Here is a 27,052-nt window from a genome sequence, read left to right as displayed (position 1 = left end):
GGTGTATTTCTTTTCTTGCATTATCTTAAGGGCTGTAAATTCTTTTGTCCTATTTTGTTCTAGTTAAAATCCTTGCCATGATTACTACATTTCACCCTAAATTACCTGATAAAGTTAAAGAGTTTGCTATAAGTAGTATCCTTCCTGATATTGAAGACACATTCCTTGTGAATGAAGACATGGGTATATTATTGGCTAGATTTGTAAACCCAAAACCTTGTTCTATATCTTAGAAGGTCTCAGATAGTGGGTTGTTGCAAGTGTATACTTTTCTAGAAGCCTTCCCCTACCTTGAATTGGTTATACCATGCACGGATAGGTATGATATAGTTGAAAGGTGTATCTGTGCTTTTAATGGTAAAGTTTTGGTGTATGTTAATTGAGTTGTTATAATGGGTGCACTAAGGATTCCTCCACATTAGATTTATGAGGGCTAGACCATTAGCTCTTCCCACACTCAATTTTCTATGGATTTCATTGAATTAAATAATACCATTGTAGATGGCTAACTTTTCAAATCTAAGAGAGGGGGTTCCTACCTTTCACATCCACCAACTAGAGAACATATGATCCCTAGAATCAAGGACATCATTATGTTGTTGAATAAGGTAAAAGTGAACCCACATGCCCTTTATTGGGAGAATTGGATGTATTTATTCATTCAAACAATCTTGGGGAAAGATAGGTTTATAGACTGGGTAGATATCAAAGCTACTAGGCTACAGGAAGAACTTTCTCGAGCTTTTAGAACTTTTAGCTTCTACATGTCTTCCTATTTGTTTTAAATCTTAGCTTGTGGTGGAGAATGGAATGGTTTACCACACTTAGACTCAAATCAGAGCATGTTAATTTATGATTACTATCTTCTCTTGCAGAAGAGTAAAAACCTAGAAGGTTTCATGGTAGTCCAATATACTTTCTTGGCTAAATTAGTGTTTGAATTGCAAGGGAAAGAGAATGTGAGGATAACAGAGGAAGCTGCTCAATTGACTAATATCTATGATAGTTTCTTTACTCAATTTCCAAAGTTCACCTACCTCAAAGTTGGAGGATATGGAGGAAAGCCCCTATGGTTACCTCAACATTTCCTAGATCATTTTTCATTGATTGAGATATGTAGACAATTGGTGAAGGTTGAAAAGAATTTTAAAACTTAAAGAGACTCTAGCTACACCTTCTCTGTTGAACTTGAGCATTACAAATGCAAGAAAATCAAATATGCCCTTAAACTTAAAGTTGAAACTAAGTCCATGAACTTGTTAACTTAATCTGCTAGACCTAACTTTTATAGTCAAGAATTTTCCCTAAAGTACTCCAACCTAAGTCCATTTTCTCTCCACATTTCCCATTTAGAAAATTTTTGGGCTATCTGTCAAGATGATTTTGAGGTTAGGAAGAGGTTATGGTCTAAATTGTCACTAGCATAGATCAAATATTTTGATCTCCCACTAGATGCCTCTTGAATAATTGAAGATGAAAATGAGGAAATTGTTGACCCATCTTACATTGAGAAAGTAGAAGCTTACCCATTGCCAAAAATTGACTAGATAATACTAGAGGAGGATGACTTATATACAATAACCTTTGCTATCTTAACCATAAAAAAAAAAATAGCTCATAGGAAAGAGATAGTCAAAATTAGTGGCTTGTAGTGTTCAAAAGGTTTATGCTAGCTCCAGTTCACACTTAGTTGTTCTTGGTACAAATCAAGTTGTTCCTTCTCCCATTGCATGAAAAATAAAGTCAAGAGTTGAACCTAAAGCCTCTATTCAAGGTTCAATTCATCTTCCTTCTTATATCAAGTGGACACACTCTCATAGTAGAAAGAAGTAGGAACAATGAGTAGCTTGAAGGAGATTTGTGATAAATAAATAACAATTGATCTTGACTTAAGAGAAGAAACTTCTATTAGAGCCCCAAGTGGTGAGATGGAATAGGGGAATCAACATGTAATAGAAGGGTCTAACACCTTAAGTGCAATGACACTTAGTTCACTTCTCGTGCTAGAAAAAATGGATGTTGAGGATGAAGCTCCTACACCAAACCCACTATTATAACAAAAAACATTTTTGAAATCACTTAAAGCTTTAGGAGGAAAATCCTTGGAAGATGCTCCCCTATTTTATGGAAATATGGAGCCAAATTTGGTTATTGAATGGATCAAAAGGATGTAGAATTATTTTTAAGGTGAAGGAATTAGTGAATCACATCAAGTAAAGGTGGAAAAATCTAGAATGAGGGGACCATCCCTGAAATGGTGGAAGTTTATACAGATAGAGAGAAAAAAGGAAGGTAAGAAATCCACATCCAAATGGAAGGACATGATTACAAGATCAGAGAAAATGTTCTAGATGATGACTATGAGACTCAACTCCATAGAAAGATACATAATCATAAGAAAAGAGACATGGACGTGAATTCTTAATCAAAAGAGTTTGAGAGATTATGTTTGAGGTCCAATATGAAAGAAGATGAGAATATTAAAGTGGCTAGGTATTTGAATGTCCTTAGATGGAATATTCAAGAAGAGATTAGTCTCTAAATCCCTAAACCTATCCAAAAATTTTATTAGTTATCTCTTAAGGTATAGGAGAAAATTTGAAAGATACAAGATTATATACTAGAGGTAGAGGAAAGGGAAGAGATTCTAGAGGGAGTCATAAAGGAGGATTCAATGGAAAAGGAGGTGAAACACAACCTCAAGGTGAAACTAAATTGACTGAACATACCAATGAGACTAGTTGAAGAGGTAATTCTAAAAGAGGCAGAGGATTTTGTGGCTTCAATAGAGGTTCAATGGCTTCAATAGAGGTTCATGGACAACTAGGTCATCCTTCTTATAGGTTCCTTGATAAGGCATCATCCTCTCAATCAAAAAAGAAGGTAGCTTATGTTCAAGAAGAAGCAAGTAGTATTACGTCTCTTGAGTTAAATATGGAGTTAGAGAGTGTTGAGAATCTCATGGTTAGGATAATGCTCTTGTAAAGTACAAGGTTCTTGAAAATATATGTAGAATGATTATAGACATAGGGTCCACAGACAATATTTTCTAAGAGGAAGTAGTTAATAAGTTGAGGTTTCCATAAATACCACATACCCATCCTTATAGAGTCACTTGATTCAACAAAGAGAAAAATTTCCTAGTGAATGAACAAGCATGGTTTGAAATTTCAGTAGGAGGGTATCATGACAAGATCTTGTGTGATGTCCTACCCATGGATGTCTACCATCTTTTGTTGGGTAGACCATGATAGTTTGATAGAGATGAAATACATCATGGTATGAAGAATTCTTATACATTCTAAAAAGAAGAATATATGATAGTGGATTATAATATGTTGTTGATGAGTAGAAAGGAGTTCTTGTAAATTACCTCAAAAGGGAAGAGGTCATAATATTTTCCATTGTGGTGAAGTCCAAACAGAAAGATAAACAAAAAATGAGTGTACAGGTTTCATAATAGATGAAGATAATCACACCATTGTCTTTCTTTAAGGATACCATATCTATTTTGAAGACAACCTATTCCATCATTAAATACATTTGAATTGTCAATCTAGGGATGTAGGACTTGAAATGGGTCAGCATAGTATGTGCACTAAGTTCCTTTAAGTCTTAACACGTATGCTGCAAGAAGGTAAAATGCATGAAAGGAATCTATATTACTGATATAAAATAGTAAACACACTTGGACTAACAACATATAACTGAGGAAAGCTTTGAAAAATGAATATAAACTAGTTAACAATTCAAAAATCCACCATGATCATTTTCTGCAAGTGCTGTAGGAACTTTCATAGTAACAATGCTGTAAGATTAATATAGTAAATCTATCTTGAAATAGGAAATTGCAAGGAATAAATATACTCTACCTAAATCTATCCCAATTCCCAAGTGGACCCCCTTGGTTGGCTTCAACTAACTAAGAACACAACAAGTATTCCAAAATCACTCTCTCATTAAAATCTTTCTTTGATTACATCATTGAATAATTCATGAAGAATAGAAAAGAGTAACTTCTAAATCTTAAACTAGCATTGTCTATTTTTTCATTACTTCCTTACTAAGATGATCCCCCAAATCCATTATATAAAGGATTAGATACTTATTAAAAACATAACATAAAAGCCATGAACAAACATTGCCAAAAAAGAAGGTGGAACGTCAAACATGACATAGAACATTGATTAAGCAATAGAATAATAGCTCACAAGAAATATAGCAAGTTGGGTCTTCTTGGTTTCTTTGGAACAATAAATACTCTATAGGCATGACTTATCCATAGGATCTGATCTATACTTCCTTTGCCAAGATTGGTCTTCATCATCTTCTTCATTTAATATTGTAGCCACCACTCTTTGTGCCACTTCTCTATTTTTTGAAAGTTAGAAACATCCAAAACACATATGCATGACAACATTCCTACTCTTATTCAAATATTAGAACATAGCTTAAAATATTTATATGAAATACTACATTTTATGTATAATATTAAGTAAGGTATGTCATACCCACTATCCATAGGTTTAATAAGTTCTAGCCATCTTTGGCATAAGTTCTCAAGATATTTAAAATAAATGTTTTGGAAATTTTTTTCACAAGGCTCAAAGAGTAAGTTCAAACTATAAAAACTATATCAAATTTGAAAAATTAATATGTCTCATCATTTGCCCCCCACTATGAAAATGCTTATCCTCAAGCATTGTACTTCTTTTCCAAGGCTCTAAAATCTCCTACTATAGTCTTCCCCTGCTTCCCACTTTTGAAAGTGTAGAAAAATCCTCTGGTGCATCTATTAGAATTGCTTTAAAATAATTGAGAGTGGGGTGAATTAGTTATTCAAGGTCCAGATGTCCCTTACAAACTCTTCACTAAGTGTAGTGAATTTATTCAATCATTCATTCATCCAAACTTTAACTTATCTAATTATCAAGTTACTATAAATCAACATCTACACATAACACATAAGAAATCAACACATGACACATTGATTTACTTGGAAACCCAATTTATGAAAAAGCACTAGTAACATGCTACTCAATTCTCACCCTTATGAAGTGATGCCTTGTGAAAGGCCTGCATTGTTAAAGGCTTAAAAAACATTGTTAAATGTGACCTTGTTAGAGGATTTAACCACCCTATTAAAAGTGGGCTTGTTTAGAGGACTTTAGGACATTCACTTGGCATGCCACCCTATTAAAGGATTTACAAATGGTTGTTAGGCCAACCTAAGTCCATAGGATTTTTAGATCTAATACAATTGCTCGAGAGTATAAGAAAACCTTGACTTGACTACAACATACAACTTATCTTGTAGATCTCAGATCACTTCTTAGCTCATACACTTTGCCTCGCCTTTTATCTCTGCAACTCTTAACTACTTGCCTTATCTTTCAAGCTTTGTCTCCTTGACTCTCCATACTCAATGTACTAGTGCAATCATCTCTTCATGACCACTTGTAGAAGTAGAGCCTCTGTGCTCTTCCTTCTCCTAGATGTCTCCTTCTTGACACCCTTTCAACCACTTCGCAAATTTGGCACTTTTGCAGCAATAGTATCAGAAGATTTTTGCTTCTTGGTCTATGACTTCTTAAATAGAAGTCTTGGAGTTCCTTTTCCCACTCAATTCATCTTTTTCTTCAATTTCAATTTGCATGGATTAGGTAGGATTCATTGCATGTAACCCATGTTCTGTTTCCTCTAGAAACTTCTTGCATAATCCATTAGAATTCACCCAAAATGATTTACATAGGTTTTTGTGCCAACAACTCATCATCCTTATCCTCCAATTCATTCACAAAATTCAATGTAACCTCTAAGTTGGCTTAGATTTGGTGAATCTTCATTATTTGAAATAATGCAGCAACTTGACACTATTGAAATACTGGTGCTCGGCACATACTGTGTTACTCGACATCAACTATGTTTTTCTTGATGCTTGGCACCTGAAGATCACTCACACCAATTGAAATTTTTTTGATGCTCTGTACTTGATCTTTACTCGACACTTAAGATCACTTGGCACACACTAGAAATGTCTGTTACTCAACTTCTACTAAGAATTTGCTCAGCACCCACTAAAGATTTTAGTCTAAGCTTTGCAATCATTTTTGTTACAACTTCTTCCTCCAACGTTTCTAAGTGTGACCAAACTTTGTGTCTATGAGTATGTCACCCATACATTACTTAACCATTGTCTTAACTAATCCTTGCACTTCATTACAACATCATAACTTAACCTTTCCTTTAGGTGCTCTTATTACATCTTGTTGATCAAATCCTCTTTATCAATCAACTAAGCGATAACACTTGGATCTTATAAGAAAATATCATCCCTACAAATAGTAGGTTTGACATCAATGGAAAAATAATGAGTGAAAACATTATTTTACAACAATCTCCCTCTTTGATCTTCAACAACAATAAGCTTTTCAATTAGATTTCCAACAATCTCCCTTTTTGGCATTGATGGCAAACTAAGCTGATCAACCATCAGACTAAATTGTTCAACCACAAAGTAACTAGGTTAGATCAGTAAGTCAAATGCCAAAAATTAAATTGTAACATTACATCTCCTCTACTATTCTGATTGCTTTATTTTAGCTTCTCCCTCTTTGCTGCGGTAGCCTTGTTCTTTGTCTTTCTCCCTCTGTATCATTTTGATCAACCTCTGAAATCACCATCTATCTTTATTTGTTTAGTTGTCTAGTTCTCCCTTTTTCTGAATCTTTTATCTTCAATAGTTGTTGATTAGTTGTTCACTTCTCCCTCTTTGACAACAATGCCAAAGACATATTAGCATCTTTAATATCCAAGTGCAACTTTTCTAGGTTTAGTCAATTTCTCCCTCTGTCACATTGCTTGTGACTGATTTAGAACTTCAGAACTTCTACAACTTCAGACATGAATCCCGAAGTAAACATCCTCTACATCAATGTGTATCATTTTCAACATTCAACTTATTTGATGCAAGGAATTCTTTCTTTTTCTTTGAGTAGCCTTAGTTAGGGGTATCACCCCTAACTTGCTTCTACGATACTCAAAAGCATCTTTAGGTAGTGCTTTTGTGAAGATATCAACAATCTTTTCTTTTGAGGTAACATATTCCATCTTCACTTGTTTATCTTCCACTAGCTCTCTTACATAGTGATACTTAATTGCAATATGCTTGGTTTTGGCATGCATTACAGGGTTCTTTGATATGTTAATAGCACTTGTATTATCACAATAGAGTATCACAGGCTTAGTTATCTCTTCCTTCATACCTTGCAGCAAATGTTTGATCCATACAATATTGGTGCAGTTTATAGCAACTACCACATATTCAACTTTAGCAGTAGACTGTGAGGTGCAACTTTATTTTTTTCTTGTCCATGTAATCATCCTCTTTCCTAAGAAAAGTGCTCCTCCACTAGTGCTTTTTCTATCATCAATGTTGCCTCCCCAATCTACATCAGTGTAAGCTCTCAGCTCAAATTTCTCATTCCTTTGTAGTACAAACCAAAGTCATTAGTTTCTTTTAGATATCTCAATATTCTCTTTACTACCATTAAGTGGTTTTCTCTTGGATTGGCAAAAAATCTAGCCACTATTCCAATAACTAATGCAATGTCTCATCTACTATGTACAAAATATTACAACTTTCCAATCATTGACCTATACAATGTCTGATTTACTTCAGCAAATTCATCATTCTTGGATAGCTTATGTCTAGTTGCCATTGGTGTGCTAACTGGTTTTGAGTCTTCTGGCCCAAATTTTTTGAGTACTTCCTTGATGTATTTAGATTGAGTCACAAATATGCCATGCTTTATCTGATGTACTTGTAATCCAACAAAGAATTTGATTTCTCTAAACATTGACATCTCAAATTCATGCTTCATTTGATTGGCAAAATCTTTGCATAAAACATCTTCTCCTCCAAATATTATGTCATCAACAAAGATTTTTGAAATCAAAATGTCTTTACCTTCTTCAGATTTAATGTACAAATTGTTGTTGTCATCTATTCTTTCAAATCCTATCTTTACAAGATATTTGTGCAACCTTTCATACCATGCTATAGGTTCTTGCTTCAATCCATAAAGTGCTTTGTGTAGTTTGTAGACCATGTCCTTGTTCTTCTCATCAAAAAATCCCTCCAGTTGTTCTATGTAGACTTCCTCTTCTAGTATACCATTAAGAAAAGTTGACTTCATGTCCATTTGGTAGAGTTTGAAACCTTTATATGTAGCATATGCAAGTAATGTTCTTACTCCTTCCATTCTTGCAATAGGGGAAAATGTCTCTCCATAATCCAGTCCTTCTTCTTGTGCATAGCCTTTGCAAACGAATCTAGCTTTGTTTCTTGTTATTTCACCATTCTCATCAAGTTTGTTTCTAAACACCCACTTGGTACCAATCACATTCTTATCAACTAGTCTGGGAACTAGAGACCACATTTTTTTCTTCTCAATATGATCTATCTCTTCTTTCATGACTTTATACTACTCATCATCTTGTAGTGCATCTTTTACTATTTTTGGTTCAACCTTGCTCAATAGACATGATTCACTTCTAAGTCTATTCCTTTTCATTGGTCTAGCATCCTTATCACTAATGATTTGATCTGCAGGGTGATGTCTTCTTACATAGTTGGCTAATCTGGGTTCAATCCTTCTTTCCATATTTGATCCTTTAACTTTAGAGTCATTTCATTCTTCTTCATCTGGTAATTCATCATTCCTTTCATGTATACTATTTTCAGAATTAGAATATGCAATTTCTACATTTTGCAGCTCAGCTTCTAAATGTAATTCGACATTCACAAGCTAAGACTCGACAGATATTGAAGTCTTTTTGCTGATTCCTAACTTGATTTGTAGCATTGTCTAGAGTTTTCATTCCTTTGTAGAAGTATACAAAGGATCTATAATCCTCTTTTGTCTTTGACTTATCAACCTAAACTTTGCATGCTCATCAAAATTCACATTTGCACTCTCCACAACTTTGTTAGTGTTAGTATTCAAACACGTATATGCCTTTATTTTAGTGGAGTACCCAAGAAATATTCCTTCATCACTTTTTGCATCAAACTTGCCATTTCTAGTGTCTTTTAGAATATAGCATTTATAACCAAACATTTTGAAATGTTTAACATTAGGTGAATGACCATACCACAATTCAAAGGGTGTCACATTTGTACCTTTCTTGACTTGAACTCTATTTAGTGTGTAGATTGCAGTACTTACAGCTTCTCTCTATTACTTAAGTGCAACATTTTTATCCATCATTAAGGTTTGAACACAATCATTCATTGATCTATTTCTCCTTTCAGCAATACCATTCTGTGGTGGAGTTCTTGGTGCTGACATTTTCCTTTTGATACTTCTATCATTACAAAATACTTCAAATTCTCTTGATGAACTCACCTCCTCTGCCTGACCTTAAGCATTTCAGGTTCTTTCCTGTTTCCTTCTCAACTCTAGTCAAATACCACTTGAACATTTGAAATGCATCAAATTTTTTCTTTAAGAACATAGTAGTCATCATCCTGGAATAATCATCTACAAATAACATTATGTATCTGTCTCCTAGGTAGCTTTGCACTTCTATTGGGCCACATAAGTTTGCATCAACTAACTCTAGTACTTCATCTTTTGAAACTAGATTTAGTCATCTTCCCTAGTTGACATTGTTTACACTTTGCATTTTTAGGTTTCTTCAACTTGGGCAACCCTCTAACTTTGTTCTTCCTACTAATGCTGATCAAGTTATCGAAATTAACATCACACAACCTTTTATGCCACAGCCATACATCATCAAGTCTAACAATAAGACATGCTGCTTCTTCCATATCTAGGTAAAATAGATTACTCCTAGTTTGTTCACCTTTTCCTATCAGATTTCCATCAATATCATAGATTTTGGTAGTTTTGTTTCCAAATTCCACTTTGCAACCTACATTACCTAACTGAGATTCACTCAACAAGTTGTAGTTCAATCCTTCAACATAGTATACATTATTAAATGAAACTTTCTCTGTAAGTTTGATAGATCCTTTTCCTTTGATTTGACATGGGGCATCATTACCAAATCTAATAATATTTCCATCATATTGAGTAAAGGTAATGAACTTACTTTTATCTCCTATCATGTGATGTGAGCATCCACTATCTATGATCCACTTGTCATTCTTGTTCACATAGGTAACCAATGCTATTGCTTCATCTTCATCTTTGTCTAATTCATCCTTCATGGCTACATAGACTACTTCATCATCATTTTCATCAAAATCTTCTTCAATAATGTAGCATCTCTTACCTTTTTCCTTATAGTCATTACTATCATCTTCTTTCTTGTTCCTGTACTTATTTCCTTCTTTGTAATTCTTCTTCTATGTACATCTTGCAGCAATATGACCTACTTCATTTCAATTGAAACATATGATAGTAAGCTTACCTTTGAATTTTTCTTTTCCTTTATGGAATCTCCTAGACACTGATGCTTCTAACTATTCCACATCTTCTTCATCTATGCTGCCATCACTAGATGCATTTTTTCCTTTTCTTCTCCTTTTTCTTGATATGTCCTCCTCAGTATATTTTACTATCATCTTGGCCTTGAAAGTAGATTCAAGGTTCTCAGGTCTGTAGTTGTCAAAATTGGATAGCTCAAATGCAGTCAGTCTTCCAACTATTTCTTCAAAAGTTAGTGTGTTCCCTTGTACACAACTTAGCTCTTGGATTTATAGAATAGATAGGGAGTAGAGTTCTCAAGTATTTTCTTATGGATGTTTCTTCTTGTAGTTGACGACCTAGACTTCTTATTGCACTCACCACTTCTTTTATTCTTGTAGCATACTGAGCAACATTTTCACCTTCCTCCATCTTCATGTCATCAAACCTCCCTCTTAGGCTTTGTCTCTTTGACCTCTAGACATTCTGATCTCCTCCATACATTTCTAATAGGGTTTTATACATCTTGAATGCAGTGTCAGAGTCTTTGACATCATCATATTCAGCATAGCTAAGTGTAGAGGCAATCTCCAACATTGCTTGATTATGCTCCTTTTTTTTGTTCAAATCATCTGCAGTAAGAGGTCCTGCTAGAGTTACATGTTCTATTCCAATTAAGGTTTGTGCATAGTCACCTATTGATCCAAGGTACAATTTCATCAAACTTTTCCATGTAGAAAAGTTGTCTTTTTTGAGCTTGGGAACTTCTCTCTTGGACATCTTGATCTTCTCGCTTCTAGTACTTTGAAACTAAATCAGTAGATAGCTCTGATACCAATTTGTTAGAATTTCTTTATAATAACTGACAAGCAAGGGGTGAATCAATTATTCAAGGTCCAGATGTCCCTTACAAACTCTTCACTAAGTGTAGTGAATCTACTCAATCATTCATTCATCCAAACTTTAACTTATCTAATTAGCAAGTTACTGTAAATCAACACGCATGCATAACACATAAGAAATCAACACATGACACAGTGATTTGCATGGAAACCCAATTTGGGAAAAAGCACCAGTAACATGCTACTCAATTCTCACCCTTCTGAAGTGATTCCCTATGAAAGGCTTACAACACATTGTTAAATGTGACCTTGTTAGAGGATTTAACCACCATGTTAAAAGTGGGCTTGGTTAGAGGAGTTTAGGACATTCACTTGGAATGCCACCCTGTTAAAGGATTTACAAATGGCTGTTAGGCCAAGCTAAGTCCATAGGATTTTTAGATCTAATACAATTGCTAGAGAGAATTAGAAAACTTTGATCTGACTACAACATACAACTTATCTTGCAGATCTTAGATCACTTCTCAACTCATACTCTTTGCCTAGCCTTCTATCTATGCAACTCTTAACTGCTTGCCTTATCTTTCAAGCTTTGTCTCCTTGAGTCTCCATACTCAATGTACCAATGCAATCATCTCTTCATGACCACTTGTAGAAGTAGAGCCTCTGTGCTCTTCCTTCTCCTAGATGTCTCCTTCTTGACACCCTTTCAACCACTTCATAGATTTGGCACTTCTACAAAAATAGTATTAGAAGCTCCTTGCTTCTTGGTCTATGACTTGTTAAATAGAAGTCTTGGAGTTCATTTTCCTACTCAATTCATCTTTTTCTTAAATTTCAATTCACATGGATTAGGTAGGATTCATTGCATCTAACCCTATTTTGTTTCCTCTAGAAACTTCTTGAATAATGCATTAGAATTTGCCCAAAACAATTTACATAGGTTTTTGTGCCAACAACTCATCATCCTTATCCTCCATTTCATTCACAAAATTCAATGTAACCTCTAAGTCAGCTTAGATTTGGTGAATCTTTGTTATTTGAAATAATGTAGTAGCTCAGCACTATTGAAATACTAGTGCTCGGTACATACTGTGTTACTCAGCATCAACTATGTTTTTCGTGATGCTTGACATCTGAAGATCACTCAGCACCAACTGAAATTTTTTTGATGCTCGACAACTAATCTTTACTCGACACTTTAAGATCACTTGGCACACACTAGAAATGTCTGTTATTCAACTTCTACTAAAAATTTTCTCAGCTTCAACTAACTTGCTCAACACCCACTAAATATTTTAGTCTAAGCTTTGCAGTAATCCTTATTAAAACTTCTTCCTCCAATGTGTCTAAGTGTGACCAACCTCTATGTCTATGAGTATGTCATCCATACATTACTTAACCATTTTCTTAATTGATCCTTGCACTTCATTACAACATCATAACTCAACCTTTCCTTTAGGTGCTCTTGTTACATCTTGTTGATCAAATCCCCTTTATCAATCAACTAAGTGATAACACTTGGATCTTATAAGAAAATATCATCCCTACAAATAGTACGTTTGACATCAATTGCAAAACATTGATTGAAAACATTCTTTTACAACAATCTCCCTCTTTGATATTCAACAACAATAAGCTTTTTAATTAGATTTCCAATAGCATCTCCAATGTTCATCCAACTATTCTTCAACCAATGGGTCTAGTCTAGTAGCATCATTTTCATACAGAGGCCAAAGAAGGGTAGGAGGATGACAAGTTAATGGCATCCATAGCTCTTTTCTAATTTTTCTTCCCAGTTGCATATATTTAGCCACCCTATTAACTACTACCTCATAATTGATAGGGCTATGTGGTTTAGCCTTTTTGAAGGCTTCTAGCAGTTGACTCTCAATTTCTTAGCCCTACAATTTCTCTTTGTTGTGTAAAGTTTGGAGGTGTCTGGTATTCTCTATAGACCTTTTCCCTTTCTACAAACACTTTCTCTCTAATCTCTAGTTTCTATCTTCCATAGGTTAATCTAAAATAGTCTCTTAGTAGATCACCGGGCTTACATGATTTAGCCCATAGTGGTAATGGTTAAAATTTCTCAAGATCTCTATAGGTATCCAACTACCTAGCATAATTTATCTCGTTGTGCATCCATGACATCAAAGCTCTGAGGTGAACATCCCCTATTTAAAGTAGAGGGTTTCACTCTACGTCATGTGGAATTATGAAATTATGCAAATAGAATTCATACAACAAATTCTTTTTCCATGAAGACAAAGTCTGATACACATTATAAAAATCTTGAGCATTTTTAAATTCATAATCAATATCTCTCATTTTCATCATTAATTGAAATAATAGAAATTGGTTCTTCAAACAAATGGCATACCCTTGGTGGTGCTCTATAGGCCATTACTTGGTCAGCTAATTTTAAAGCTTTATTCATCTGTTGTTTCTATTTCTCAAGCTGCTCTTTCAATGATTTGATTTTCTCATCTTTATCAAATATTTCTTTCTGCATTTGGTCTCTTTCTTGCTTCCACAAGGCCTTTTGAAAAATGAAATGATTGTATAGACCAAACAATATTGATTTAATTGTAGATGAAGGAAATTCTCGAGCCATAGATTTCATCTTTTGTTCTTTGGAAACTTGCTGGAAATGTTGGGTGTACTAAGAGGATTTATAAGGTATGAGAGAAACATTAGAATATTTAGGGACTAGTAGCATGGTAGGTTGATCATTTTTAGGGGCTTTTTCTTGAATAGAAGTGGGATTTGATTCACACATTTCCTGATTCTCTTGTGATATCTCATTATCAGGTTCATTTTCATGTGTTTTCACATTTTGTGGCTCCAATTGCATAGGAGAGTCATCTAGAATTTTCAACTACTGATTTTGTATGAGACTTTGAAATTGGCTTATTTAGGTTTTTAGTGGAAACTAGAGATACTCAACCTCACATATGAGGGCTTCTATACACAAGAACCTCTTTAGCCTCAATTACTTTGTGGATTCACTTTGGTTTAGGCATGACTGGAGTAAATGCTGTAGGAACAAACCTTTTTCTCTTTGTTAATTTAACAGAGGGGTTTTGGGCTTCCTTTTCAAAATTAGGGCTTTCTTTACCAACCTTATGCTTTCCTTTGTCTCTAGAAGAGCTAGGTATGTCATCCTCTAAAATAGGCTTTGTAGGCTTATTAGGAGAGGGTTCTTTTTCTATTTCAGCCGGATTCTAATTAGGCTCTATAATTTTTTCCTCATTTCCTAAATTTTGTGGAATAGGGTTGGCTTGAGGCTACAAGGTTTTAAATTCAACAAATTCTACCCATGATACAGGGGAAGAATCCCTAAGATACTTTTGAACTAAAAGTTTGATGAGGGCATTATGAGATTTTTTTTTTTCATATTTTCCTTTTTGAGTTTCTTCAACACTAATACACAACATATTATAAAGGAAATTGGGGACATTAACTTGAATGTTATGTCTTATACAATTGAGCAACTTAAAATGATGAGAATGCAAGTTTGAAAACCTACCTTCATAGGTCAAATACCTGAAAATGTGGGTTGCCAATTCTAGATATGGAGTTAGAAGAGAAAGTCTTTTACACCCTTGCTTTAAAATATCCAGTTGAGGGCCACCTAGCCAAAAGAACTGTGCCTGTGAAGACCTAGCATCATGTTCATTTGGATAATGCTCCCCAATTGCTAGTAGTCTTGTGAAATACTATCCACTCCTTAGTAGAAATCACTCTTAATCCCAATACTATAGCTTTTTCTTCATCAAATTTTCTCATAAACTTGATCACTACTTCTTCATTGAGTTTGGTTAATGGAAAGAAGTAGCCAAGCCATCCACATACATGAAATTGCCAAACTACTTCAATGTCTGTAAGTAAATACTATGAATGAACAGCTCATACCTCTATAACTATTCTCCCATCTTCAAAATGCCTAGCTTTGATTTTCTCTACTCTCACCACTCTAGTAAGTTTTACCCCTTTTTACCTCTACAAATTCTTTCTTCGTAGAATTTCAAATTGATCTTTCTAAGAAGTGTCATTACCACATTCTCTTAACAAGACTCCACTGAGTTCAGCATGTAAAATAATGATGCAATTAATTATGAAGGACATCAAGGTTTAATTGAAAGTGTTCTAATAATAAATCTTAGTCCTTTCAATCATGTCAATTAATATAGGAGATCTTTCCCAAAATCACAATGAAAAGGTACGACCAGGGTAATGTATAGCCTATAACGTGGACATGACTATAACGTATAGCATATAGCCAAAGTGTAGCCTATAACATGGACATGACTAGGGTAATGTGGAGATGAAATTTGAAAATTAATACACTTTCTCAGCCCCCCACTAAAATTTTACAAGTGTCCAAACTTAAAAAAATTTGGCATAGGAATGAGAAATTGGCTTAAGACTTATATGATACATTTAATGCAATATTATATATAAATATCGAAACCTTTTTACTAAAAATGAATAAAAGTAAAAATTGTTGTACCTAAAAATATGAGAGCTTATGTCCACATGCAAATTGATGAGGTGGCAAAGTCTAGTGATCGCAGAAAAGGTGCCGACGATATGATTTATTGAAAGCAGTAAAAATATAATTTGTGAATGATGTGGAGTGTGAGTGGATGATAGATAGATAAATGAGATGAGTTGATATGAAGAAAAAGAAAAATGACTGAAATAATGGACCTCATATTAAATGAGGTTCTAATATGAAGGCTCCTCAAAAATTTGTCGTGGTATTGCTGCAGGAAGAAGGTTTTCACCCTCTGCTACAGAAACTATGTTCGTAGGAGCTGAGAAACTGGTTGGTTGAAATTGCTATAGGAACTCATCTTCGAATTGTGATTTATAATAGAGGTGCAACCTATGGCCATTTACAAGTAACTTGAACTGGACAAAATCAATGGTTGTCTGTTGGATTGCTCGATTGTCTAATACATACTAAATTTCATAAGGCCCTAACCACCAAGTCTGCAACTTCCTTAGATTCTCTTTGAAGTGAGAATCATATAGGAGAGCCCAATCTCCCACTTGGAATTGTTTATTATGGATATGTACATCATACCACTTCTTATGCTACTATTGAATGATCTATGTTCTTTCCAAGGCTATCTTTTTCATTTCATCTAGTGAATTCAAGTGGAGAAGTCTCTCTTCTTGTGCTATAGGAAGATTGACGTTCAATTCCAAAGTAGTGCATAGTGTTTTATCTTCAAATTCAATAGGCAAAATTGCTAATTTGCAATACACAAGTTCAAATGGAGTAAATCTAGTGGTTTTCTTCTACGTAGTTTGGTATGCCCAAACAACTTTAGTTAATCTATTGTTCCAATCATTGCTATGTATTTGCACTATCTTAGTAAGAATGGCCTCAATTTCTCTATTGGTAACCTCTACTTGGCCATTTTCTTGAGGGTGATAAGGACTATATTTTTTATGCCTTATGTTGTATTCTTTCATAGCTTCAGTGATCAAGTTTGATGTAAACTGGGTGCCTTGATCTGTGACAAGTTCTTTGGGAACTCCATAGCATGTAAATATTTCTTCATATAAGAATTTAGCTACTTTCTCATCTCTTGCATTTTTCATTGCTTTAACTTCCACCCATTTAGTTACATAATATGTGTGTACTAAGATGTAGGATTTTCCACTTGATGGTTACTCAATTGGACCTATAAAGTCCATACCCCACTTATCAAAGGGTGTCACAATAATCTGTGGATTGAGTGGAATCTCATCTAACTTGGTTGGTCAACCCATCCTCTAACATTTGTCACAGTTGGTTGCATAAGTTGCTACATCCTTATGTAATGTTGGCCAATAATATCTAGTAGTAAGTACCTTTTGTGCTATTCTCTTTCCTGCAAAATGGTCCCCACATGGTTCATCATGAAAAGCATGTACTATGTCATATATTTCATCCTCTCTAACACATCTCCTTATGACTTGATCTAGTCCAACATAAAAGACATTGTTATCTAATAAAGAATAATGAAAACTTTTCTTTGCTAGCTTCCTCATGTGTTTGTGAGAGAAGTGTGGGGGAATTCCATTTATAGCCAGATAGTTTGGTATGTCTACATACCATGGTGTATGAGTTGCTATGTGGAACAAGTGCTCATTTGGAAAGGTATCTTCAATGTGAGTTGGATCTTCATCAGCAATGTGTAGTCTAGAAAAATAATCAACAACTATGTTGGACTTTCCTAGCTTATCAATAATGATAATATCAAACTCCTATAACAACAAGAGCCATCTTGCCAATCTACTAGTTACAACAGGTTTATTCATTAAATACCTTATAGCTGAGTGGTCAGTATGAACATAGATAGGATGTCCAGTTATGTAATGTATGAATTTGTTCAATGCATATACTATAGCTAAACATTCTTTTTTAGTTAGTGTGTAATTCAATTTAGGTCCATGAAGGCTTTTACTAATATAGTAGATGGCATTTTCAAGATTAGCAGGCTTTTGTCCTAATACAACACCTACAATATAGTCTGATGCATTAGTATGAATATGAAATGGAATTGACCAATCAGGTCCCTTTAAAATGGGTGTCATAATGAGGAGTTTCTTAAGCTACACGAAGGCTTCATTACATTAAGGTGTCCAAATGAATTCAACTTCCTTAGTCAAAAGTGTATACAAAAGACTAGCTATTTTACTAAAATCTTTTATGAAACACCTATAATAGCTAGCATGACCTAAAAAAGATCTTACATCCTTTGATTTTGTAGGTATGGTCAATGTATGAATTACCTCTATCTTAGCCAGATCCACTTGTATTCTTGCAACTAATATAAAATGACCAAGCACCACTCCCTCCTGCATGAGCATGAAACATTTCTCACTATTGAGTGATAGATTATGTTCTTTGCATTGAAAAAGAACCTTTTCAAGATTTATCAAGGCTTCTTCAAAGGTGACTCCAAATGTTGTGAAATCATCTATGTATATTTCCATGCAATCATGTGATATATCAGCAAAAATGCTTATGAAATCTCTTTGAAATGTTGTGGGGCCATTAGATAGGCCAAATGACAAGAAAAAATATGCAAAAATACCCCATGGACATGTAAATGTGGTTTTTTCTTGATCTTCAGGAGCTATACTTATCTGATTATAACCACTGTACCCATCTAGGAAAGAAAAATACTTCTTACCAGCTGTAGTGTCCAGAACTTGATCAATGAAGGGTAAAGGAAAGTGATCCTTCTTGGTTTCCTTATTCAAATCTCTATAATGAACACAAATCTACCATTTCCCTCCCTTTTTTAGTACTATAATAAAAGGTGAAATCCATCTACTATCAAATATAGGGTATATAAAACCAGCATCAATCAACTTTTGCAGTTTAGTTTTAACTATTTCTTTGAGTGTTGGATTAATCCTTCGTTGGGGTTGATGGAGTGGTAGACACCCTTCATTGATGTATATTCTATTAGTGCATTATTTAAGTCTTTACCCTTTCATATCTCCATAGTCCCATGCAAAATCCTTTTCATATTTTTGATGAAGCTTTGTTAATTGTTTCATCTATGTGGAAGGCAATTTGGGATTGACATGTAGATTATGACCCTTTGACAACTCAACAATAGTTGTGAGATCAATCATAGCAGCTTTAGGGATTGGAATTGTATCTAATTCACATGGTAAAAGCTTATGGATAATGTTTGGCTCCTTGGGTAGGAAACAAATCTCATTACATTCCTCATATGTAGTTAATTCTAATACCAAACTGTCAAATACATCCTTTTCTACCACACTGATATTATTAAGAATACTCTGAATTACTGAATCTTCCTCCTATAGCTTTAGAAAATACTATATATGTAACATCATAAGTTGTGCTATAGAGTTCAACTCTTCCTGTCCATCCTCTAAATCTGGCCATACAGATGTGCTTAAATTTGGTTGGGGTTGTGCTGGAGGATACATTTCAAATTTCTTTGTTGCCTGTCCATCTGATATGGTCATACTCCCTGACCTACAACTTATATTTTCATTGGCTATAGCTAACCATGGTTGTCCTAGAATGATAGGATAACCAAATAAATTGACTTTTGGGGACATAATCATGAAATCTGTAGGGTACTCTAGAGAGTCTAGGGTTAGTACTATGTCTTCTTTCATCCTATCAAGAGTGACAATAGAACTATCTACAAGTTGCAAAATTGTTAGGGTAGCTCTTATCCCTTCTATATTTAGCTTTTTCATAGCATCCTTAGTCATAACTATTTATAGTAGCACCAAGATCAATCAAAGCATTTTTAACAGATTGACCATTTATAATCACATTCACATAATGTCAGCCAATTGTCCTATAACATGGACTACAGTTGTGCCCTTTTTCTTTCTCCCAAGATTTTTTAGACAAGCTTCTTTAATGGCTTTGCCATAGATAGGAACATCTTTAATAGCTTGGAATAAAGGTATTTGGACATGCATGTTCTTTAACTAATCAATGATGTCAAAGAATTGTTCCCCTATTTGTGCAGGTTTACTTTGTATGAGCTTTTGTAGAAAAGGAGGTTCAACTTCTATTTGAGTTTAAGTTGAGCTAGTTACATTGGTTGGGTCAACCACTTGTGGCTAAGAAGTTGCAGGTTTTGATGATGTACGAGTATCGAGTATTTTAGTTATGAGAGGCGGTCTAGGTGCTAGTAGAGTTGTACTAGATCTGAAATGTATATCTACAACATTTGGAGCATAAGCAAGATATTTTTGGGCATTATTAGAATACATTGGTTGTTGTGGCTGCTGGTTATTTGTATATTTCTAAGGTTGTGTAGGCAAATGAGTCTACTTTTGAGGTCTAAAACTTGTAGGTGATGGCATTAGTGTAGGTTGTTGGACTGAAGGTGGTAATTGAGGATTACCAATATTTTGGTTAGGCCATTGCTAAGGTCCTCTCCATTTGTTTGTAGATTTCCAATTCCCTTGGGGTGGTTTCCATTGGTTCTATTGATTCTACCATTAATTAGTTTTTTGGTTAGACCACTGGTTGTTTTTCTGGTTTGGCCAGGAAGGCTGGGAACTCTGAGGCCATTAAGAATATTGGGGATTATTTTGCCAAGCATTATTCCAACTAGGTTGACTATATTGTGGAGGACCTTGGGTACTATGGTTTTTCCATTGATTACCATATAGATTTGAATTTTTTGAATGGTTCGGAGGCATACCTTGACATTGGGCTCATAGTTGACATTGAGCAACAAAGAATACTTGCTCATCCTCCCCATCTATCTTGATATACTCAGTTAGAAGATGCTAGTCTTCTATGCTAGCGACTAATTTGTATTGGCAATCTTTCTTCTGCTTCCGATAGTGTGGACAGTACTCAGCTAACTGCACCTCAGCTTTTGCATGTTTCTTCTTTGTAGTCATTATGTTGAGATGTGTAGTGACATCATTTATGATGTCCTACTTAAAATTTGAGAGTAGATTAGATATCTCGAGCTTTGAAATACCTTGACTAGTCCCTTTAGTGGTTATGGACTGATGTCCTCTTCCTTTCTTCATAGTTGATTTTGAGTAGTTTAGATAGATTTTATTGAAGTCATCCCAAGAAGATAGATATACATCACCACTAGCCATTAGGTCTAGTGCTTCTAGACAATTATCGTTCACCCCTCTCAAGAAGACTAGTTTTTGTGAATCATTTGCCAGTACATGCTAAGGGTTCTTCTACAGTGTATATAAGAAATGTGAAATATATTCTTTCAATGTTTAATCCTCCATTTGTGATATTCTAAAGATATCATCTCCTCTTGAATCATTTTCCTTGCAGTACTCTTTGTATTTATCCAGAAATAGAGTTTGAATTTCATTCCAAGCTGTACCTACTGCATTGGCTCCTAAACCCATGAACCATCATAAGGATGATTCTTTCAATGTTGCTGGAAACAACTTGAGCTTATGGGCATCAATGTTATAGTCAAAGCTACAACAGAGTATGTCAAACTCAAAATATAAAGTATCAGGGTCCTTAGTTGCAACGCCACCGAATTTTGGAAGAGTAGCTATGGGTATGTTTTTGAGACTAGCATTAGTTATGAGGCTCAAGAGAGGAAACAAAAAAGTAGGTTATGCCATCACTAGAGGTATTTGATTATGAGGTTGCTGCTAAAAAGGAATATTGGGTACTGGATTGTTAACAATAGGTGGGTTTGGAGCAGCACTATCAGAGAAACTGGCCAAAATTTTAGCAAAAGGTTGAAGACCACTTGTATATAAAGGTTCTTCTCTAGAGGATGATTCTTTAGGAAAAATAGGGCTTACATCCTCACTTAGCTTCTTCTTCAATTTATTCATTTAGATTAATAGACTCCCATGGAAGAAATCTCCCACATTCATTTCATTATCTTCCTCTTTTATGAATGCAATTGAATTAGTGACTTGTTAATCAAGCCCACAATTTTGTGGTTTCTAGCTAACAAACTAATCTAAAAATAAAGGACTCATGAAGGTTCCTAGTTTGACACCATCCCCAGCAATGGCACCAAAAATCTATGAGTTTCATAATAGATGAAGATAATCACAACATTTTCTTTCTTTAAGGATACCATATCTATCTTAAAGACTACCTATTCCATCATGAAATACATTTGAATTGTCAACCTAGGGACCTAGGACTTGAAATGGGTCAGCATGGTATGTGCACTAAGTTCCTTTAAGAGTCTTAACACCTATATTGTAGAAAGGTAAAATGCATGAAAGGAATCTATATTAATGATACATAACAATAAATACACTTGGACTAAAAATAGATAATAGAGGAAAGCTTTGAAAAATGAATATAAACTAGTTAACAATTCAAACATCTACCATGATCATTTTCCACAAGTGCTATAGGAACTTTCATGGTAACAATGCTACAGGACTAATATAGTAAATCTATTTTGAAACAAGAAATAGCAAGGAATAAATATACTCTACCTAAATCTATCCCACCTCCCAAGTGGGTCCCCTTGGTTGGCTTCAACTAACTAAGAACACAATAGGTATTCAAAAATCACTCTCATTAAAATATTTCTTTGATTACATCATTGAATAATTAATGAAGAACATAAAAGAGTAACTTTCAAATCTTAAACTAGCATTGTCTATTTTTCATTACTTCCTTACTAAGACAATCCCCCAAATCAACTATATAGAGGATTGGGTACTTATTAAAAACATGACATAAAAGCCATGAACAATCATTGCTAGAAAAGAAGGCAGAACATCAACCATGACAGAGAACATTGATTAAGCAATAGAATAAAAGGTCGCATGAAATATAGCAAGTTAGGTCTTCCTAGTTTTTCTAGAACAATAACTCCTCTGCAGGCATGACTTATCCATAGGAGCTGATCTATGCTTCCTTTTCCATGATTGGTCTTCATCATCTTCTTCCTTTAATATGGTAGCCACCACTATTTGTGCCACTTCTCTATTTCCTGAATGTTAGAAATATTTGAAACACATATGCATGATAACATTCCTACTCTTATTCAAATATTAGAACATAGCTTAAAATATTTATATGAAATATTGCATTTTATGTATAATATTAAGTCAGGTATGTCATACCCACTATCCATATGTTTAATAAGCTCTAGCCATATCACAAGGCTCAAAGAGTAAGTTCAAACTATAAAAACTATATCAAATTTGAGACATTAATATGCCTCATGATTTCCTTATCCTACATTAATAAATCAATTGTTGGATCAATTCAAAAACATAGTTAGTGATAGGACATGTGCAAAATTACCTCCCCAAAGAGAATTAAGCCGCCAAATTGATTTTATACCAAGGATATCCGTTTCGAATATTAAAACTTATAAGATGACATGTGATTAAAACAAGGAGGTAGCCAAACAAGTCCAAGAATTTCTTGACTAGGGTCTAATAGAAAGAATATAAGCACATGTGTTGTTCCATTGGTTTTAGCACCCAAGAAAGGAGGTAAGTGTAGATTATGCAATAATTTTAGGATAACAATAAGATAAAGGCTCATATTCCTAGAATAAAATATCTAATGCATTGTCTTGGATGGAATGGATATTTTTCTAAGATTGACTTAAAAAGTGATTACCACCAAATTAGGATGATAGAGGAGGATGCATGGAAAAAAACCTTTAAAACTATAGAAGAATTGTATGAGTGGCATGTTATTTCATTTGGCCTTACAAATTCCCCTAGTATATTCACAAGGTTGATGAATTAAGTGCTTAAGAATTATATGGGAAGATTTATTGTTGTCTATTTAGATAACATCCTCATCTTTAGAAAAACAAAAGAAGAGCATATACAACACTTAGAAATTGTGTTAAGGAGATTAAATGAATAAAATTAGCCATTAACATGGACAAGAGTGAAACTATCAAGAAAAATATTGTCTACTTGAGATTTTTAATTTCTCAAAGTGACCTAAATATGGACCAAATAAAGGTGGAGCAAATTCTCAGTTTGACAAAACAAATATAGAGGTAAGAAGTTTTCATGGATTAGACCAATTTTATAGAAAGTCCATAAGGTATTTAGTAAAATTTGTGCACCTATCTTAGAAAAAATAAAAGATGATTTAAGAACCAAGTAAAAGTGGACAAAGGAAGTTGATAGAGGGTTTGAGATGTTGAAGAAAAAGGTAGCTACTCAACTTATCTTAGTTTTACCTTTTTTTGAGAAGTAATTCACCATGGAATGTGATGTGAGAGAAATGATAGTAGGAGAAGTACTTGGCCAGGAAGGTAGGCCTATGGTATTTCTCAGTGAGAAGCTAAAAGAAAGTATTCCTCCTATGATCTATATCTCTATGCATTGGTCCAAGCTCTCAAGAATTGAGACATTATTTATTACCTAAGGAGTTTTTAGTTTTTACTAATAACTAGATGTTAAGCTTCATAAAAACTCAAGATAAGATGAGTCATAGGAACATGAAGTGGATGGAGTTTATCCAAGACTATACCTTTACTATTAAACACATGAATGGACAAAGTAATAAGGTGTATGGTGTACTTAGTAATAGATTTCTAACTATTCAAGAAGTATAGTTGAAAAATATTGGGGTTGACAATTTAAAGGACCTTTACTAAGATGATGAAGACCTCTCAAAGGCCTATAAGGTATGTATTGAGTTTAATAATCATTCATAGTCACTTTGAAGACTATAAATTACAAAATGGCTTATTTTTCAAGAACAATCAGTTATGTGTGCCTAGTGGGTCTATGATGGAGGATCTTATATAGGATAAACACAATGAAAGTACCAATGGTCATTTCAACATTAAGAAGACACTTAAACTAGTGCAAATATTCTACTTCTGGCCCAAGATGCAAAAATATGTTGAATGGTATGTTTTGTGTCAAAAATCCAAGGGTACATATACTAATTCTATTTTATACTAACCACTACATATACTTAACATACCATGGGAGTGTGTTAGCATAGATTTTCTAGTTTGTTTTCCAAGGACTAACACTGGACTTGATAGTGTGTTTGTAGTTGTGAATAGTTCAATATATTTACTTAGTCAAATAAAATCCCACTGTGAGAGTATCAAGACCTTTTGGGACATGGAAGGGAACTCTATGTACAATGTGTAGACCAATTTTGGGACTAGATAAATAAGTTTTCTATTTTTGGTATCTTTCCCTAGGCGAGATAGCCAGTACCTAACTAGGAGAAATCATAATAATAGTTAAATAAATAATTGATGGATGGATTGGTTAGTGTGAAAAAAGGGTCTAAAAGTGTTGTTTGGGACCCTAGGACACTATGGAAGCAAAAACAAGTGCTAGTGAATCCATTTGGATCAAGTACAAGTTTAAAAACTTGAAATAGTTCAAACCCTCAAATAATTAGGTTAGTTTGAGAATAGTACTATACATACACTTTGGGATCCTAAAACCTAAAAAATATCTTAGCCATCCCAAAAGGGTATATGGATCATAAGTTTTTTTTGAGCTCCTTTGGAAAATTTTAAAGTTATAGGGAAAAAACCCAATCTTGAGGCTAAATTAGACCTAAAATCCTAGTAAACCAACTAAATATAAGGTTTCATGAGATTGGTAAGAGAAATAATGCAAGTTTGGCTAAATTGAGGCAAAAAATGATTTAAAAAATGGAACTGAGAGCCCATTAATCCAATGTGTAGTTGACCATGGTCATAATGGGGTGAGCTTACTTGTGTGATATCAAGAAGATATGGTTAGAGGGGTCTTTGGGAAGAGAGGAGTCGATAAGTTAATCCTTAGGGTTAAGGGTTGAAGAGGGAAACCTACAAAGGCTACAAAAAGAGCTTAGTTGTGAGTCCAAGTGTAAAGGGACTCATTTGAGGAAGATCTCCCTATCAATACCAATACATACTTTCTCTATATCAAAGAATCTACAACCAAAATTTGTAATCATAGCAAGGTATAGCATATTTCATCAATTTTAAAACTTTTCTTCAAGATATCTTTATTCCATCCATGGAAAATAGGCCCAAACCATTTAATGATGATGGTGCTATGTGATATATCCTCTCATTAACACAAAAATCAATATTTATTGGAGGAAGTTCCTTGGGTACCCATTGTTTCTATAGATGTTGGCACCCGAAGGGAACCTTGTAGTCACCTTTGGTCTTATCATCATAAGAACATGAACCCCCTTGAGAAAGAAAAAATTTCATGCATTTATTGAATTTCCTTATTTGTGAATCCAAGTGTAAAGGGAATCATTTGAGGAAGATCTCCCTATCAATACCTATACATACTTTTTCTATATCGAACAATCCACATCCACATTTTGTAATCATAGTAAGGTCCAACATATTCCATCAATTTGAAAACTTTTTTGATAGAGATATTTATTCCATCCATATAAAATAGGCTCAAAACATGTAATGGTGATGGTGCTATTTGATATATACTCTCATTAACACCAAAATCAATATTTATTGGAGGAAGTTCCTTGGGTACCCATGTTTTCTATAGATGTTGGCACCTATAGAGAACCTTGAAGTCACGTTTGGTCTTATCATCATAAGAACATGACCCCCCTTGAGAAATAGAAAATTTCATGCATTTATTGAATTTCCTTCTTGACTTTTCACATCCAATTCATCTCTTAATTAGAGACCTACTACATGTCTCACTTTTATCCCCTGTTCCTATATTTCCCTCAGTTGAGGAAGACATTTTTGAAAAATACCTATTTGTTAGTACCTTAAATCTATCAAATGATAGATATAATTGGTAGAGAGAGAGAGAGAGAGAGAGAGAGAGAGAGAGAGAGAGAGAGAGAGAGAGAGAGAGAGAGAGAGAGAGAGAGAGAGAGAGAGAGAGAGAGAGAGAGAGAGAGAGAGAGAGATCTTATGAAACATTAATCTTAGTATTCATTACTGTACTAAATAAACTATCTCTATTTAGTGTATACTTATAATTTTTGATCCATGATACTCTAAGGGATTCTTGGGAAAGGGGATAAATTTCCTACATATTTAATTCAAGTATATTATATTAGCTAAAAATTACATGATACATATAATACAATGTGACCGTGGTCGCTACAATGTCTCTTAGATATTTTTATGTTAACTCTTCTAATCATCTAGCCCTTGAAATTTTTGTAGGGACAATAATATTTTCCATCACCTCTTTCTTTGAAGTTATACCATAATCTAGAAAGTATCTTCCTATTTTGTTCTTTTCTTATATTATCTGACATGATTTGACATGCCACAAAAAAATAAAATTGAGCTATTGAAA

This window comes from Cupressus sempervirens, chromosome 7 (assembly GCF_028749045.1).
Source record: "Cupressus sempervirens isolate cs-2001-9-10 chromosome 7, ASM2874904v1, whole genome shotgun sequence".
NCBI classification, from domain to species: Eukaryota; Viridiplantae; Streptophyta; class Pinopsida; order Cupressales; family Cupressaceae; genus Cupressus; species Cupressus sempervirens.
The sequence above is the reverse complement of the archived record's forward strand: the minus strand, read 5'-3'. Positions refer to the sequence as shown.